Here is a 16,915-nt window from a genome sequence, read left to right on the forward strand (position 1 = left end):
GCAAGCTGGCCCGTGCGGGGAGCAGGGCTAAGCGGAGTACTGGTGCAGCAAGATGATGCAACAAAAAGAGACACAGAGGAGAGACAATAAGAGACACAACACACCAGGTTGCTGAGGTGGCGCGAGAGATTGAGCACCTCTCTCCCACTCTCCCAGGATTGGTTCCTGGTGCCGCCTAAAGGGAAAGACAAGCAGACACAGAAAAGTGCACAGCAAATGGACAGAGAGAGCAGACAATGTGGGAGGGAGGAGATAAATAAATCTTAAAATAAAAAAAGCCACTACTCACCAAAAGATCCCATTTACAGTAGCTCCACACCCACAGGAAAGGCCTAACTTTGGAAACATACTTTTCTGGGTCCATTCAGCTTCAAACCACCACAGACCCCCTCGGGTGGCCTGGACGCCCAGGACCTTGTCATTCCGCTACAGCACAGGCTCCAGCTTGCTGTGGCTGGAGGCAGCAGCTGGGGGTTCACTCTCCTTGCTTCTTGGTCTCCTTTCTCCAGTACTTGTGTATTTGGGTTTGGCAAAGCTCTTTCTAGATTGTCCTGAGCGTCGTGAACTCCAGCAGAGCCAGGACCTCAGTCCACCGCTGTTATGTCCAGCACTGAGATCTTACCTGCCTCAAAGCACTTTCTCAGTAAATGTTTACTGAATGACCTATTGCACCATTTGTCAGAGTTCAACCACATTTGGTTTCTTATTTCTCCATTAGATTTCTTCTAATAGATGGTTACCTGTGGGCAGGGGCAATGTCTCTTTAGTCCTTAGCAACATAGAACAGCACTTAAAAACCAAGCCAATACTTGATCAATGTCTGCAAATTAAATGAGAGTTGTTAAATTAGCATGCTATTTTTAACCAGACTCAGGCTCAGGGCAAGTACAGAAATACAGAATTTCTGTCTATCTGGTTTGGGCTATTTTTTGTTTACATCCATCTTCAAGACAAAAATCAGGTAATATATCTCTATTTTTCATTCCAAGCTTATTTATTTATTGAATTACATAGGTTTTGAAAATAAAGTTTTTTTTTTTAAATTAGAGAGGTTGTAGGTTTACAGAAAAATCATGGAGAAAATACAAAGTTCTCATATGCCCCTGCCCGCCCTCCATTATTAATATCTTACATTAGTGTGGTAACTTTGTTACAATTTATTGCATAGGTTATTTATTTTTTATTTCTTTCTCTCCCATTCTCCTCCCCTGCCATTGTCTGCTCTCTGTGTCCATTTGCTGTGTGTTCTTCTGTGTCCACTTGCATTCTTGTCAGTGGAACCGGGAATCTGTGTCTCTTTTTTGGTTGCATCATCTTGCTGTGTCAGCTCTCCGTGTGTGCAGCGCCACTGCTGGGCAGGCTGCCCCTTTTTTTTTCCGCGCAGGGCGGCTCTTCTTGCAGGGCGCACTCCTTGCATGTAGGGCTCCCCTATGTGGGGGACATCCCTGCGTGGCACGGTACCCCTTGCATGCATCAGCATTGCCCGTGGGCCAGCTTATCACACAGGTCAGGAGGCCCTGGGTTTGAACCCTGGACCTGCTGTATGGTAGGCGGACACTCCATCAGTTGAGCTAAATCTGCTTCCTGCATAGGTTATTTTTTAAACACTATTGTGGTAACATATATACAAGACAGCATTTCCCATTTTAACCACTTTCAAGTATACAGTTCAGTGGTGTTAATTACATTTACAAGGTTATGCAACCATCACCATAATTACATAACTTTTTAAAGTTTCAACTAATTAAGAAGATTTCCTTTCCCATGATTTTTTTAAGTTCCATCATTGGTTGGACATTTGTTGAACATCAACTGCAGGTATGCTTTTATGCTCAGCATTGAGGAATGATAAAGAAGTATAAGAAATTTCCTGTCCCATTAAGAAACCTATAGTGTAGGTTAAAATTTATTTTAAGAGAAGTGGATGTGGCTCAAGTGATAAGGCCTCCGCCCACCACATGTGAGGCCCCAGGTTCAATCTGTGCCCTCATCTTTATGTGTTTTTTGTCACAAATTACATGTTTATATGAGTCCAGTACCACTGATTTATCATTATATTTTATGCATTTGCCTTTTAGAACCTATAGGAAGTAAAAAAGTGGAGTTACAAGCCAAAAATACAATAGTACTGACATTCATCTTTCCCCATGTCTTTACCTTTACCGGAGATATTTATTTTTTCATGACATTGATCGATGGTCTACTGCCCTTTCCTTTAAACTTGAAGAACTCTCTAGCATCTCTTGTAGGAGTGGGCTGGGGGTTACAAACTCCCTCAGCTTTTCTTTGTCTGAGAATGTTTTACTCCCTCGCTCTCGATTTGGTGTGTGCCCTGTTACTGAAATCCTTTAACTGTTTTCTGGAGCTTTGCAGAATCTTTTTCTGTATTTCTTGCTGGTTGTCAAAGCTTCTGTGAGGGGATGGAGTCCTGAATCATCTCCCTCCACCGTCTTGATAGCCCCCATGATATTTTTTAAAAAAATATTGCTATACTGGAGAAACATTTGAATTACTTTTACATTTTTTTAAAAAGTCCTGGCAAAACAGCCAAGAAGAAAATGCATACACCTTCCACAGAAATAAGGACAAACAAAATGGGGTTGATGATTGACCCAAATATTTCCTAAAACGAAAAAATGTAATATTTAATCTTGAGTCAGGGTAAGCAAACGGCACACTTCATAAAGAAGGTTTTCTTATTTTAAGAGGAGGAAGAATTGAGATCCTGTTTTTGATGCATACTAAATACAAAATACAAAATCTATTCCTTTGACCAAGCTGAGGGAAAAAAGTCATTCTTCAGCGTTGCAGTTCTCATGCAATGAAATCCAAAGGTCTGTTGAATCCACCTTTTCCAGACTTTCCTGCCCATATTTCTGCTTCTGAGACAAATTTATGGCATAGGCCTTGTTCCCTTTGGTGGAGTCAAAGGCGGCAAAGCCCATTAACTTCATTTCTATTTCTTCTCCTGTCTTGCCCTCTAAGTCCTCCTCAGTAATCTGACGTTCTTTGCTTTGTTTCTTTTCCTCATCTCTTCTTTTAGTTGAGAAGGGGAAGAAAATGTAGATGTGTGTCATCTTGGGCATCTGGAACGTATTCTGTGAGGGGGATCTGGAGGGCCTCCTCCTGGGATCTCTTCCCGGACCAGGACCTTTCTCGACTCCTGCATTCTCTCTCCAGGGAGAGAGATCGACCCGTTCGGAATCCCTGCCCAGATTTTTTTTTTAACCATTTTTAAAAAAGTTTTATTTCTTTCTTTATTTATCCCTCCTCCCCCCGAGTTGTCTGCTCTCTGTGTCCATTCACTGTGTTCTTCTGTGGCTGCTTCTTTCCTTATCAGCGGCACCGGGAATCTGTGTTTGTGTTGCGTCATCTTGTTGCGTCAGCTCTCCGCGTGTGCGGCGCCATTCCTGGGCAGGCTGCACTTGCATGGGCACTTGGCTTGCTGTGTGGGCACTCAGACCCTCAACTCGCCATGCAGGCACGCCTCTTTTTCTTTTCTTCTTTTTTTTTTTTTAACAGGAGGCCCCAGGGATTGAACCTGGGTTTTCCCATATGATAGGCAGAAGCCCTGTCACTTGAGCCACATCCGCTTCCCTGCCCCCATGATTTTGATCGTAATGTATGTAGTGGTTATTCAAACCCACTAAAACTGTGTGGGATCCCATGGTTTTCACACCAAGAATTGTGACATCTATTTTAATGCCTTCACTGATTTTTATATAGTAGATGTGCGGAGGGAGATGGAACTAATATTTATTCAGTGGCCACTAAATGCCAAGTTCCAGCTGGGTGCTTTTACACATGCTAGTTAATTTTATTTCTGCTTCACAAAGCCACATGATGATGATCTGTATATTAGAGACAGGAAAACTCAACTTATAACAAGATTGGAGGACTTTGTCCCAAGTTATGTAGCCATGATTCAAAACCTGTTTTTGTGTTTCCAAAAGTCATGCACTTTCAGTATTTATAGAGCACTCAGTTATAGTTTGTGAGTTATAAGCAATAGAAATTGAGCATGTGCTTAAAGCACAAGGTGACTTATTGGAAGGTGAGTGTGTGGTCCCAGAATTGATGGGGATGATGAGGATCCAGGCTTGACTGGAAAGCCAAGAACAGAAGGAGGATTTCGGTCCCCAAACTTGCAAGTCAGCTGTCCCCTTCCCACACCCTCCCCAATTGTCCCTTCCCCACCACTACTCATCCCTTACCTGTAATTCTTATCCTTCAAAACCTAAATCAAACACCCCTTATTTTGTGAATACTTTTTTGACATTCACACGTGAACCAAGTTTCCTTACATCAGCTTGTATCAACATAAAGCTAAGTGATCCTGGAATTGCCTCAATTTAGGCTACTGTTAACAATTAAAAAAAAATTTTAAATCATTATAACACCTGTTATATAACATAAAATTTGCCATTTTAACCATTTTTAAATGTCCAATTAAGTGGCCCTAAATACCTTTACAATGTTTGCTACCAGCAATACCATCCATTACCAAAACTCTTCATCACCCAAAACTGAAACTCTGCACCCACTAAACAATAACTCCCCATTCCCATCCATTACCAAAACTCTTTCATCACCCTTTCCCCCCTGCCTAGTCCCTGATAACTGCTAATCTACTTTTGGTCTCTATGAATTTACTGCTAACAATTTTTAAATGGAACTTAGGGAAAAGGGGGTTTAAGATACCTATTTTCCATTGACATGATGAATGCACAACTACATGATTATACCAAATACCATTGATTTTACACTTTGGATGGATTTATGCTTCATTAATATGTATCAATAAAATTGATTTGCTAAAAAAAAGTTACCTGGGAAGCGGATGTGGCACAAATGATAAGGCCTCTGCCTTCCACATGGGAGGATCCAGGTTCACTCCCTGGGACCTCCTGGTGAAAAAGAAGAAAAGCGTGCCTGCATGGTGAGCCAGTGCCCATGCAGTGAGCTGAGTGCCCACACGAGTGCCTGTGTGGAGAGCCAGTGCCTGCACAAGTGAGTTATACAGAAAGATGATGATGCAACAAAAGAGAGATGAAGGGGAGAGTCAAAGTGAAGCACAGCAGAGACCAGGAACTGAGGTGTGCAATTGACAGGGAACCTCTCTCCACATGAGAGGTCCCCAGGATCGAATCCTTCTTTCTAGAGGAGAAAGATAAGAAGACAAAAAAAAAAAAAAAAAAGAAATAGATAACAGAGGATCACACAGTGAATGGACACAGACAGCAAAAACAGCTGGGTGGGGGAAGGGCATAAAAAATTTAAAAATCTTTAAAAAAAAGTTACCTACTTTCCTAAGGGAACTGAAAGTATTTGTTCACCCAAGAACTTGTATATGAATGTCACAGCAGTATTATTCATAATAGCCATAAAGTGAAAACAACCAAAATGTCCACCAACTGTTGTATGAATAAACAAAATGTGGAAAATACATACAGTGGGATATTATTTGGCCACAAAAAGGAATGAAGTGCTGAATAATGCTACAACATGAATGGAACTTAAAATTGAGGGATGTGAAAGAAGCCAGGTACACAAAAGGCCACATAATGTATGATTCCATTTAAATGTCAAGGAATAGAGCTGAAGTAGATTAGTATTGCCATGGGCTGGGGGTAGGGAGAATGGGTATGAACTGATAATGGATATGGAGTTTCTTTTTTGGGGTGTGAAAATGTTCTGGATTTAGATAGTGGTGATGGCTGCATGGCTCTGTGAATATACTAAAAACCACTGAACCTTTTAAAAACAATTTAAAAGGATCGTTTTCAGACCTAAATAAATTGTAAGACATCCCATATTCATGAATGGAAGGAGTTAATATTATTAACACTTACCCCAAAGTATTATACAAATGTTGTCCTTATCAAATACTAGTAAGCTTTTTTTAAAAAAACTGAAATGGAAAAATTAATTTTCAAATTTATATGGAACTGCAAGGGGTCCTGAATAGCCAAAACAATTTTGAAAAATAACAAAGTTGGAGGTCTCATACTTCCCAATATCAAATTGTACTACAAAGCTACAATAATTAAAACAATGTGGTAGTGGCATAAAGATAGACAAATAGATCAATGGAGCAGAACTGGAAGTTCAGAAATAGATCCACACATCTATGACCAGATGATTTTAACAAGGGTGATAAATACATGCAGTGGGAAAAGAATAGTCCCTTCAACAAACTGAGAAAACTGGATATCTATGTGCAAAAGAATGAAGTTAAAACCCTTCCTCAGCGTACATAAAAAATCAACTCAAAATAGGCCAAGGATCTAAACATAAGGGCTAAAACTATAAAAGTCTTAGAAAATAACATAGGGTCAAATCTCTGTGGTCTAGGGAGCAATGGATTCTTAGAAATGACACCAAAAGCATGGGCAACAAAAGAAATAATAAATTTGATTTCATCAAAATGTAAAAGTTTTGTGCATTATCAAGAAATGAAAAGAATCTACAGAATGGGAGAAAATTGTTGCAAGCCTTATATCAGATAAGAACTTAATATCCAGAATATTTGAAGAATTTTAACAGTACAACAAAAAGACAACATACCTCAGCAAGGACTGGGTTCTAGTTTAGTGAGTTTCAGTAATTTCAGGTATTTACTTTTGGCTATTCTACAATATATTAGAAAGGAAAAAAAGGCATCTATCATGATTCTGTAATCATAATTACTTGTTAACTCTGAACTCTCAGTTGCAATAATATCTGTGTGACCAGCTCCTTACATTTAAAAACGTACTTCTTATATACATTATCCTAAATCTCACAACCCTCTTAGGAGGTATCAACCTCCCCACTGTACAGTAGTTCCATTTAAAAACTATTTGTATTAACATTAATTCAGGAGATTCCAGATTTTTTTTACTGTGTCATTGCAAAGGCCAGCATAATAACACAAGCCAACTAATGCTGTCACCAGCATTAAAAAACAGGAAATACCTGCGGAAAATGCCTTGGCTCTTGGACAAGTTGTAATGAATGTTGACTCTGAGAAATGTGAACGAATTGGGAAGTCTCAGTTGAGATGCTGAGAGGGAAAATGAAATATTCATTCAATAATAATTTATTGAAAGCCTGTGTTTCAAGCACTGTCAGGTAGAGGGGCTATGAGTTGAGCTTTGCTTCCTCTTGACCTTGTAGTTTAGAATCATATAATGAAACTATGAAATTTGTTTTCAAAGACTTCCTATGATTTTAATTTCAGTGTCATCTCCTTTTTTCCCTTCTATTGTGGATCTCAAACTATGGTTTCATCTTTTATGCCCCTATATAATATTCCAACGTACTGTTCTTTAAGACAGGAATATATAAAGGTCTTCAAAGGGGATAGGGGTAGAAAAGTGGGAAAGGGTCTGTAGGTATCTTTTGGGAAGTTTGAGGACACTGTTCCTCACTGCACCCTCCCCCCCACAAAAATCTATTCACAGTCGATTTTGTGGGCAAAAACCTGGGGAAAGCTAAGACTCTTGGCCAATGTCCCCTAACCTCTCAGTGGGAAGTTATTGATTTGCTCTTATTCAGCTGGGACCACTACCTAAGACAGTTGAAAAAACAATAGTAAGGAAAGGGAAAAGGGAGATGTGAAAAGGAAGAGGATAAAAATCAAAGACAAATTTCACTCTCCAGTTTTGCTTTGTATCCCCCCTTCCCCCTGAGGCCCAACTCTTGGGTTGTTTATCTTAAGAGAAGTCTTGGGAAGTGGTTGTGGCTCAACTGACAGAGCATCCACCTACCATATGGAAGGTCCAGGGTTCGATACCCAAGGCTTCCTGGCCCTTGTGGTGAGCTGGCCTAAAGGCAGTGCTGCCGTGCATAAGCAGTGCCCCGCCACTCAGGGGTTCCCCGTGTTGGGGTGCCTAATGCGCAACAAGTGCGCCCTGCAAGGAGAACTACCTCACGTGCAACAAGTGCGCCTACCCAGGAGTGGTGCCGCACACATGGAGAGCTGATGGAGCAAGGTGACACAACAACAAAAAAGAGAGACACAGATTCCCGGTGCTGCCTGACAAGAATGCAAGCAGACACAGAGCACACAGTGGAGGGGAAGGGGAGAGAAATAAATAAAATAAATCTTAAAAAAAAAAAAAAAAAAGAGAGAAGTCTTGACCCTTTTGATATTATTCTTCTAATAACCAAGGGCCTGTAATGTGCTGTATGCAGGTGTGTGTAGACACAACAAAACCGAGGATGCTGCCTTTGGCTAAGGAACAGAGAAAGCTACCACCTACGCTGAATTTTTCGGTCATACACACCATTCAGGTGCTAAAAGTCTCAAGCACCCCGATTATTAGCAGTCTACTTCCCTCTTCACACCTTCACCCACTCGCCCCTGGCATCCTTGGCAATTTCCTCAGGACAGCAGCCAACAGGAAATGCCAGTAGAACTGCCTGTCTGCAGACATTGAAATGTCTCAGACACTTGCCCCAAACTCCCATTTCAGCTTGCTCTGAACTATATTCATAGAAGTAATATGAAGCAGGCACTTGTTTCTATCCTCTATTTTTTCCCCCTCTATTTAAAAACAAACGTTATTTTGGTTAAATCTTTGACATCAGTTACATCTGAAGTCAGTTCTATTTCTTTGAGAATATTGCATCATATGGGGAAGCCAATACCTAAAAAAAGGGAGAAAATACTTCCACTCTTCAAATGCAATAGAAATGCTGTAATTGTCTATTCATACATCAAAAATATTTCTTTTAAATATAAAAAACCAGTGTGGAAAAGGAATTTCATAACAAAGGAACTGACCTTAATATTTTACCTTGGTAAAGCACTTTGGAATTTGCAAAGCATTTTCATATATTATACCTTATTTAATCCTCATCATAGCCTTTTGAAAATATCCAAACCTCTTTTCCTTAACATTTATTTGTATAGAAAAGGTATAAATTTCATACTCCTAGAAGTCCGAGTAGTTGCCTTTATGTTTTTGTTGTGATTTGAGGGACAGCTATAGCAATCTGTACATTCATTTCTCCATCAGCAATTTGAGGAATTGCAGCATTCACAAAAATGAACGTTTCGAGATGATTCTGCCCAGTGAATTGCTAACTCAACTATGCCTAAGCTCGTCGTGCCGGCTGTTTCACTTTAAGGGCATACTGCACCCCAGCCAGGAGCCTTAAACGATGAGTCACTCAGCCTTGGAAGGACAGTATTGGCTGTGCCAGCTCGTACAGTCCACAGCTTTATGGTCAGGATGTTGGAGGCTTGGCTTCCGCTTCAGTCAAAGGAGAGAGACCAAGCTGCTGAGAGGTTAGAGGAGAAAAAGGCAGCACTGGCTGTGGTTTGTCTAAAAGTAATTTTCCCCTTTAAAAGTCACATTGTGAGCCCTGACCCCACCAAAATAAGTCAGCAGTATCTGTGACTGTCTGAAGGGTGCGTCAGGAGTCTAAATTCTGGAATTTCTGCAGTGCTAGGAAAAGCAAAAGCACCAGTGAAGGAGTTCATTGTGATGTCAGCAGTTTCCAAGTCAAAACACTTAAAAACACAGCTAGTTTAGTGATGCAATAAATACATTTTGAAGGCCCCCCCAAAAAAAAGTGCAGTAAAGGTTTTCTAATAGCAAATCTAAGTGTTCATGGCATCTGCCCTCCAGAGGGCAGAAGCTTTGAGATGCTCTGCTTAGCACTAAACTGCCACCATTTAAGCAAATTGCTGGCACTTAATAGATGCAAAGGAAATGCTATAAGAGGTGATGGATGGTGTAGTAGTCTCCTTGAACTTGGCGGGCAGCTCTGAAAGACATTCCCAGAATGAAAATCTCGGTTCCCTCATCAAGGATCCAAACCCGAGTTTCAGAAATTCGTTATCAATTTCTAAACTTTATGTCACTTTGAGAAACAATGATAACCACAGTGTCAATGCAGACAAGCTCCTGTAAGTGACAAAGGATTAATATTCTCCATATGGGAAGCAGATTTGGCTCAACGGATAGAGCATATGCCTACCACATGGGAGATCCAGGGTTCAAACCCAGGGCCTCCTGACCTGTGTGGTGAGCTAGCCCACGTGCAGTGCTGATGCGTGCAAGGAGTGCCATGCCATGCAGGGGTGTCCCCCGTGTAGGGGAGCCCCATGCACAAGGAGTGTGCCCCATAAGGAGAGCTGCATGGTGCAAAAAGTACAGCCTGCCTAGGAGTGGTGCCACACACATGGAGAATTGATGCAGCAAGATGACGCAACAAAAAAGAAATGCAATGCATTTTCCCAGTACTGCTGACAAGAATACAAGCAGACACAGAACACACAACACACAGCGAATGGACACAGAGAACAGACAACTGGGGGGGGGGGCAGGGGAGAGAAATAAAAAATAAATCTTTAAAAAAAAAATCACCATATGTAAAGACCTCTTACAAACTAGTAAGAAAAAGGCCCTTCTCAAAAGAGGAATCTTGGACAGCCTCTAAATAAGTAAAGAGATGTTCAACCACACAAGTAGTCTGCAGAATGCTACTTGAAAAATTGAGATCCTAAATGAAAGTTTACGTTCACATAAAAACCTATACATGAATGTTCTTAGCTGCTTTATTTGTAGTAGCCCCAAAATGGAAACAACCTAGATGTCCTTTAATGGGTAAACGGTTAAACAACTGCGGCCCACCCATGCCATGAAAACTACTCAGAAATAAAGAAAACGGACCATTGATAATGGAAAAAAATGGATGAATCTCCAGGGAATTATGGTGAATGAAAAAAGCCACTCCCTGAAGACTACGTACTATATGATTCCATTCGTGTAACATTTTCGAAAGGATGAGGTTTTAGAATAGATTAGTGGCTGTCAGTGATTAGAGAGGGGTTGAGGGAAGCGGGTGTGGTTTATCAAGGGCCAGTGGGAGTGACCTTTGCGGTGGCAGAACTGTTCTGTATCTTGACTGTGGTGTTGGATATGTGAACCTATGGGTGTGATAACATTGTATAGAACTAATTAGCACACATACACACATGTATGCAAGTAAAACCAGGGAAATCTGAACAAAATTGTGCCAGGCACTGTTTTAAGAGCTTTACATATATTATTAGCTGGTTTTTAAAAAAAAAGATTTATTTATTTGTGTCTCCCCCATCCCTCTTATGGTCTGCTCTCTGTGTCTATTCGCTGTGTGTTCCTGTGTGTTTGTATTCTCATTAGGTGGTTCTGGGAATCTCCTGGGACCTTCCAGAGTGGGAGAGAGGCAATCATTCTCTTGTGTCACCTTAGCTCCCTGGTTTGCTGCATCTCTTATTGTCTCTCCTCTGTCTCTTTTTGTTATGTCATCTTGCTGTATCAGCACTCCACATGGGCCAGCTCGCCACATGGGCCAGCTCGCCTTCACCAGGAGGCCTTGGGTATCGAACCCTGGACCTCCCATATGGTAGACAGGAGCCCAATCACTTGAGCCAAATCCGCTTCCCACTATTAGCTATTATTATTACAGATTCCTATTATTACAATGTTTCTGCTTTAGAAGCAGACAGGAGAGTCAGAACATCAATTTATTCTCTTCAACCTTAAAGTCTTTCTAAGCAAAGTTACAGAGCACCATTTCCTTGCCATAGAGAAAGCAAGACTTGGAAGGGTTTAAAAGGGTATATCTGATACCACTCCACCTTAAGGGCAGACTCTAAGGCATGTGCTCTCCAGTTAGGCATCTGAGTGGAAATGAAGAGTTGGCAGGTATTGCTGCTCAACTGGTACCCATTTTAAGGAATCCTGAATCATGATGAATCATCATTTAAGCTGGCCTTCTCTCAGGACACTTAATATTTTCTCATAACCCTTGTTATCCTGAAAGGGCAAGGTCTGGCTCTTCCCTAGTCACCTTTGTAAGCCTGGCAATGCCCAGGGCAATACCTAGGTCAGACAATACTGGAGCGGAAGGAGAGGCTAATCACCGTCCCAGGGGAGGTAGCTATAAGAGCCTCTATTTTCAAGTATAGTCAAGCAGTTCATCTTTTGAATGAGCTGGCTTTTCCCTTTCTTATACTTTTTTTCCAAACATCCCTAGGGAAATTGGTGTACCCAGGGTGCATACCCCAGGCAATGTGAGCTACAGTAGTTAAAAATTCCCTCACAGACCATCTCTGGAGGCATCACTAATGCCTCATGATCAGTCTGGCTCTATTAATAATCATCATTACAGAAAGCTGGCTGTTACTACACCTGGAGCCAAGAAGTCAAGACCACATTATGTTTCCATTCCTTCTACTTAAATCTTTTAAAGCCTATAGAAGGACATAATGTCCAACACCTATAATTCACACCCACCTTCATTTTCTTTAGTGTTTTTTTTTTTTTTTTAGCTTTAGGTACATTCTGTCCCTGAGTTTATAATGAATAGCAAATTTTTTATGCAGCACTGTGGTTGAAATGGTGAACAGAAAACAAGTCAGAAAATTTGAATTTATGGTTCCTATGCCAATTTTAACTTGTTCTCCTGCGTGGTGTGAATGCTCCAGGCTCCATCAATAGCTTCTTGCATTAAACTGACTCATTATTAGGAAGTCACTACTTTAATGTCTGCGATTGCAAAACTACTCCCTACCTCAAGACATTATAAAGATTTAATCAGACTAGGGAGGGGAAATCTATAAAGCTGTGTAAGCTTCTTGGAGATAAAACTATAATATAAAATACCACTTCATTATTGGTAACTCAGTATTACAGCTCAGTACATAAATACCTGTTAGGCATTTATTTAATCTGATAGGAAATGGAGCCTTTTTATACTGAATTTTAAAATGCTTGTACTTTAAACAGTCTTGATTAAAAAAAAAACTTAAAAATCATTGGTCCTAAAACAGTGCATTCCCTCTTTGATAACTGCTACCTTTTATTGAGAACTATATGTCCAGCAGTTTGCTAAATGTTTTGCAACAAAAAAACAAACACTAGTGATTTGAAGTCTGTGCTCTTAGCCACTCTGCTGTACTGCCTCCTCACAAATATTAATAGGATTACAAAAACCATACAACCCTGGAACTGGGAGGACCCAAGGGGATGAAAGGAGGCAGTCACCTGCAGAACCAATGCTACAATCCCTGACGGGTTATCACAGATTTTTTTCTTCCCCAGGAAGTACCAGGGATGGAACCCAGGACCTCATACATGGGAAGCAGGCAGTCAATCACTGAGCTACATCAACTCCCCAGTAAGAGTTGGGTTTTTCATTTGTTTTTAGGGGGTACGGGGCTTGAAACAGGGACCTTGCTGCTTGGGAAGCAGGTGCTCAACCCCTTGAGCTACATTCGCTACCCTCATCCTAGTTTTAACATTTTAATAGATCTGTGCCCTTCACTTCAAAGAATGGGCTAGTCACTAGCTGAAAAGCACATTGGTGCAATAAAGCAGCCAGCAGCATGGGCTGGACGTTGGCCTCTAGAAGCCTAGTAAGTTTGACACTGTAGCAATTTCAGGGCCCAAGAGACTCGGGACTTTCCTGCTTTTTACATGTTCTTAATATACTAAGAAACAAAGACGGTCCAAAACAGGGCACAAAGCTCTAGAATATTAAAAGTTGATTGCAACCCTGACTTATTATCCGTCAATATATATGTAAAATCTCTTCTGAAGAAAATGCCATATTTAAATTAAAGGCCAGGCAATGTCACTTATAATTATGCTAATGAATCCCACGAAGTGTTGTGGGAGGGGAGGTAGCAGGACCCATCCCTTCACCATTTTCTCCCTCGACAGGGCGGGCCACTTCTCTCATCAGGCGCTCTTATTTGGGGGTGGGGGGCGGATACATCAGTTCTGGGGATGAGAGCAGCTAGGCCTCCCGGGCTCTTCTCGGGCTCACACAAAATGCAAAAACCTCTAGGCCTTGCATGTCCTTCCATGACTTGGCAGCCACGACTTTTCTCCAAGCTTAAATGTGCGTATCAGGAAATCGGGCCCGGTTCCGAAAGTGTGTCCCAAGTCAAGCGCCCAAAAAAGGCTTTCGTCGGAGCCCAAGAAGGGAGAGGAATTTTCCTCGGCCCCACGCTAATCAGAGTCACTTTACTGAGACCCATCCCAGGGATCCTTCGCCGCCGGCTGCCCAAGAGGTCACAGCGGAGACGCCTACATTCCACGCCGTCAGCGAGGAAAGGCCGGAAGAGACGCGGCCCGCAGCCGGGGGCGCCGCCGGGTTCCGGGCGGGAAAGGTCGCGCGCGGGGCACGCCGGGAAAGGCCGCGCGCGGAGAAGGAGGCCCTTCCCCCGGGGCTGGGGTGGGGTGGTGCTGGGCGGGCCTCCTCGAGGGCGGCTCTGATTGGAAGGCCGAGCCCCGCGCGCTGATTGGCCGCGTGGGCGAGGCGGAGGCGAGCCGTGTGCAGCGGCGTGTGTGGGGCCGTGTGCAGACCCGCGTGTGGCGCAGGCAAGGACCCTGAAAATAAACAGCCGCTTCCTTGCCAGTCGCGTTCCTGCCGGCCGAGTCCGAGTCTCCGCCGCTGCGGGTGCTCTCAGACGCCGAAGGTGAGGGCTGGGAATCGGGACCCGGACCCGGGCGCGGCGGGGCGGCCGCGGGCTCGAAGCGGACGAGGGTGGGGGGAGAGGGAGCGGTGAGGCGGCGATGGCGGCCGCACTTCGGCCTGCTCCGCTGCTGCGTCAGGCGGGAGAGTCGGCTGCCACCTCCGTCTCGGGCCGGAGTTTCAGGCCCTCCCGGCCTTCCGCAGTCCAGCGACTCGTCCCCGCACCCCTCCCTTGGGGAAGCTGGGCCGCTGCGCCTTGGGGCCTCACCCTGCGCCAAGGCCGCACCCAGGCCGCGGGCTGCGGGCAGCTGGGCCCCGGGCCTGTGCGTCCTCGGGGCTGACGCCCGAGGCCTCGAGAGTGGTGGAATGGGGGACGGACGGCCGAGTTAGCGGGAGCTACCGGAAGAGGCCGTGTGGTGGGGAAGGCCTGGCTGCGGAAGGGGGGGATGGGTCGGGTCCTCAGCGGGCCATGTGCCGGAGCCGAGGGTACTCGTGGTCCTAGAAAAGGGTCTTTGAAGATGCCTTGGTGTTGGGGGCGGCAGGGCTCTCCCTAAAAAGGCCTGAGAGCCTTTGGAATTCCATACTCCATACTATCAAGCTTCCTGATCTTGAATTTTCGTCGACTTTCGGATGGTTGTCTTCGAAAAGGACCTGATAGAGCCTGTTCTCTTCGAATCAACAGGATTTACATTAGAGGGGAGTTACAAAAACCTCATTGTTAGAAAAAAATATGAATTTGTCACCCCTCTAAAACAATGGCAGCGACAGTAGTTTGCATCATTTATTGGATTAATTAAACATAATTTACGCTGGAAACGAGCCATTAAATTGGCCAACTTTCATCTACATTTTTCTTAAAGTGAAAACCTACTTTAGGAAGGCCTAATCGTTCATATTTGGGTTTGGGTGTTGATTTTATTACGGATAAGGCTTTCCTTATTGCCACATGTTAACCACATGGCTTCAGCCACAGGGTACTTCAAAAAGGAAATGACTTCATCTGGCCATGGGGGTCTTTAAAGAAACCCAGAACGTTGCTCAGTAAGCTGTGGCTACAGGTCGTGTGTTTCAGGCATTTTTGAGGGGGACCCAAGTAAGAAGGAAGCCAAGAGTCAGGGTTTGCTTTTCCTTTTTTTAAAGTAAAGGGTTAACTTTGCCCGCAAATTACAAGGTTTTTTTTTTTTTTCCCCAAAGTAGGTTTTCCCTTTTTCTGTTTGTGACCCAGCTTTAGAGAGAAACATCAGTTGATTTTTGCATCTAGCTCATCTTTGAATTTAAATTAGCAATTTCTTTTGTCATTTGTTCAAACACTATATTATTGAACATAAGCATAAGGCTTTAAAAAGATTTATAAAACTAGTTCTGCCTCCTAGAATTTTTTTTTTCCCCTTGCAAAATGGCTTTAAAAAAAAAATACTAAAGAATGACTGTGATCATTGCTTATCCAGCACCTACAAAGTGCTACTAGGTATGTGTTGTTTTTATTTAGCTTGTTGGGCCTGATTCTTGTCTACAAGGAACTCTGTGTCCTGGAATATAAAAGGAGTAATTTATTAGAGTCCCAAGTCCATAATTATGAATGAATTATGGACTTAAATTTTTTCCAAATGCAGTAACCACTTGGCAGCAGGGTGGGGAAAAAAACCCTAACAGGGTATGTTTGTGTACCTACATACGTCACATTAGACACTTGTGTAAGTTTTTCTTAGGGTTCCAAGCATCCGTACAAGAGAAGTAATGTATTTTAAACAGATGTACAGCTTCTGTAATATATTTTGAGCCAGTCAGTGGAAGACCAAGGTGTGTTTCTTTATACTGTATTTGAACATCCTGAACAGGCGGAGTCATTTCTTTTTTAAGGCATTATAAATGTTCTTTGTAATAAGGTTTTGTGATTGTTGGGATTCATTTTACCTTTTAAAAATCTACTGATAAGAATATATGACACATATATGAGTAAGTACCCAGCTGGTGCTTAACTGCAGTAGAGCCACCACTTGGCTAATTGGGGTGATTGGCCTATTGGCTAAACATTTACCACAGAGAGAGTGTGCTTTTTTCCCCTGCAGGAGTGAGAGTTTAAAATAAAATTATTGGCTCCTTTCCTCCTCTTAGCCTCCTGACAAATAAGTGGAGTGCCAGAAGACTGATGCCAAGGCATCCTGGCCTGCTATGTGGAGAATATGCTTTCCATACTGTCTCACTTAATAGAACTCTTAACTCTGGGAGTGACAGATGCTACTGTAGTAAAGGGAATGCCATTGAGAGATCCCAGTAAAGGGTACAGCATTTTCGTATTATAGAAAACTTGATGGAATAATTAATGAGAGTTTGTAGCCACTGAAATCCAAGTTGTAAGTAGAAGGATTCAGTTAATTAGAAGTAGGAGAGTGCTCTAGTGATCACCTGGAGTGGTTGCATAATTACAGATGAGCATATTAACTAGTGAAATCAG

At 42.7% G+C, this 16,915-nt stretch overlaps 1 protein-coding gene across 9 annotated transcripts in view; it reads left to right on the plus strand.

The window, feature by feature from the left end:
• Positions 1-16,915, plus strand: part of CNBP (CCHC-type zinc finger nucleic acid binding protein) — a 55,927-nt gene that overhangs the window by 29,692 nt on the left and 9,320 nt on the right. For 5 of the 9 annotated variants that reach the window (XM_004475941.4, XM_058288163.1, XM_071212259.1 and 2 more), the window contains exon 1: positions 14,306-14,464. The exons of 3 other annotated variants lie outside the window; for them this stretch is intronic. The gene's annotated coding sequence lies outside the window, so the exon portion shown is untranslated. Of the gene's footprint in view, positions 1-14,301; positions 14,465-16,915 lie in introns of those variants that run through there. One more of the 9 variants, XM_071212256.1, reaches the window with a different exon arrangement.

This window comes from Dasypus novemcinctus, chromosome 26, assembly GCF_030445035.2.
Source record: "Dasypus novemcinctus isolate mDasNov1 chromosome 26, mDasNov1.1.hap2, whole genome shotgun sequence".
Classification (NCBI taxonomy): domain Eukaryota; kingdom Metazoa; phylum Chordata; class Mammalia; order Cingulata; family Dasypodidae; genus Dasypus; species Dasypus novemcinctus.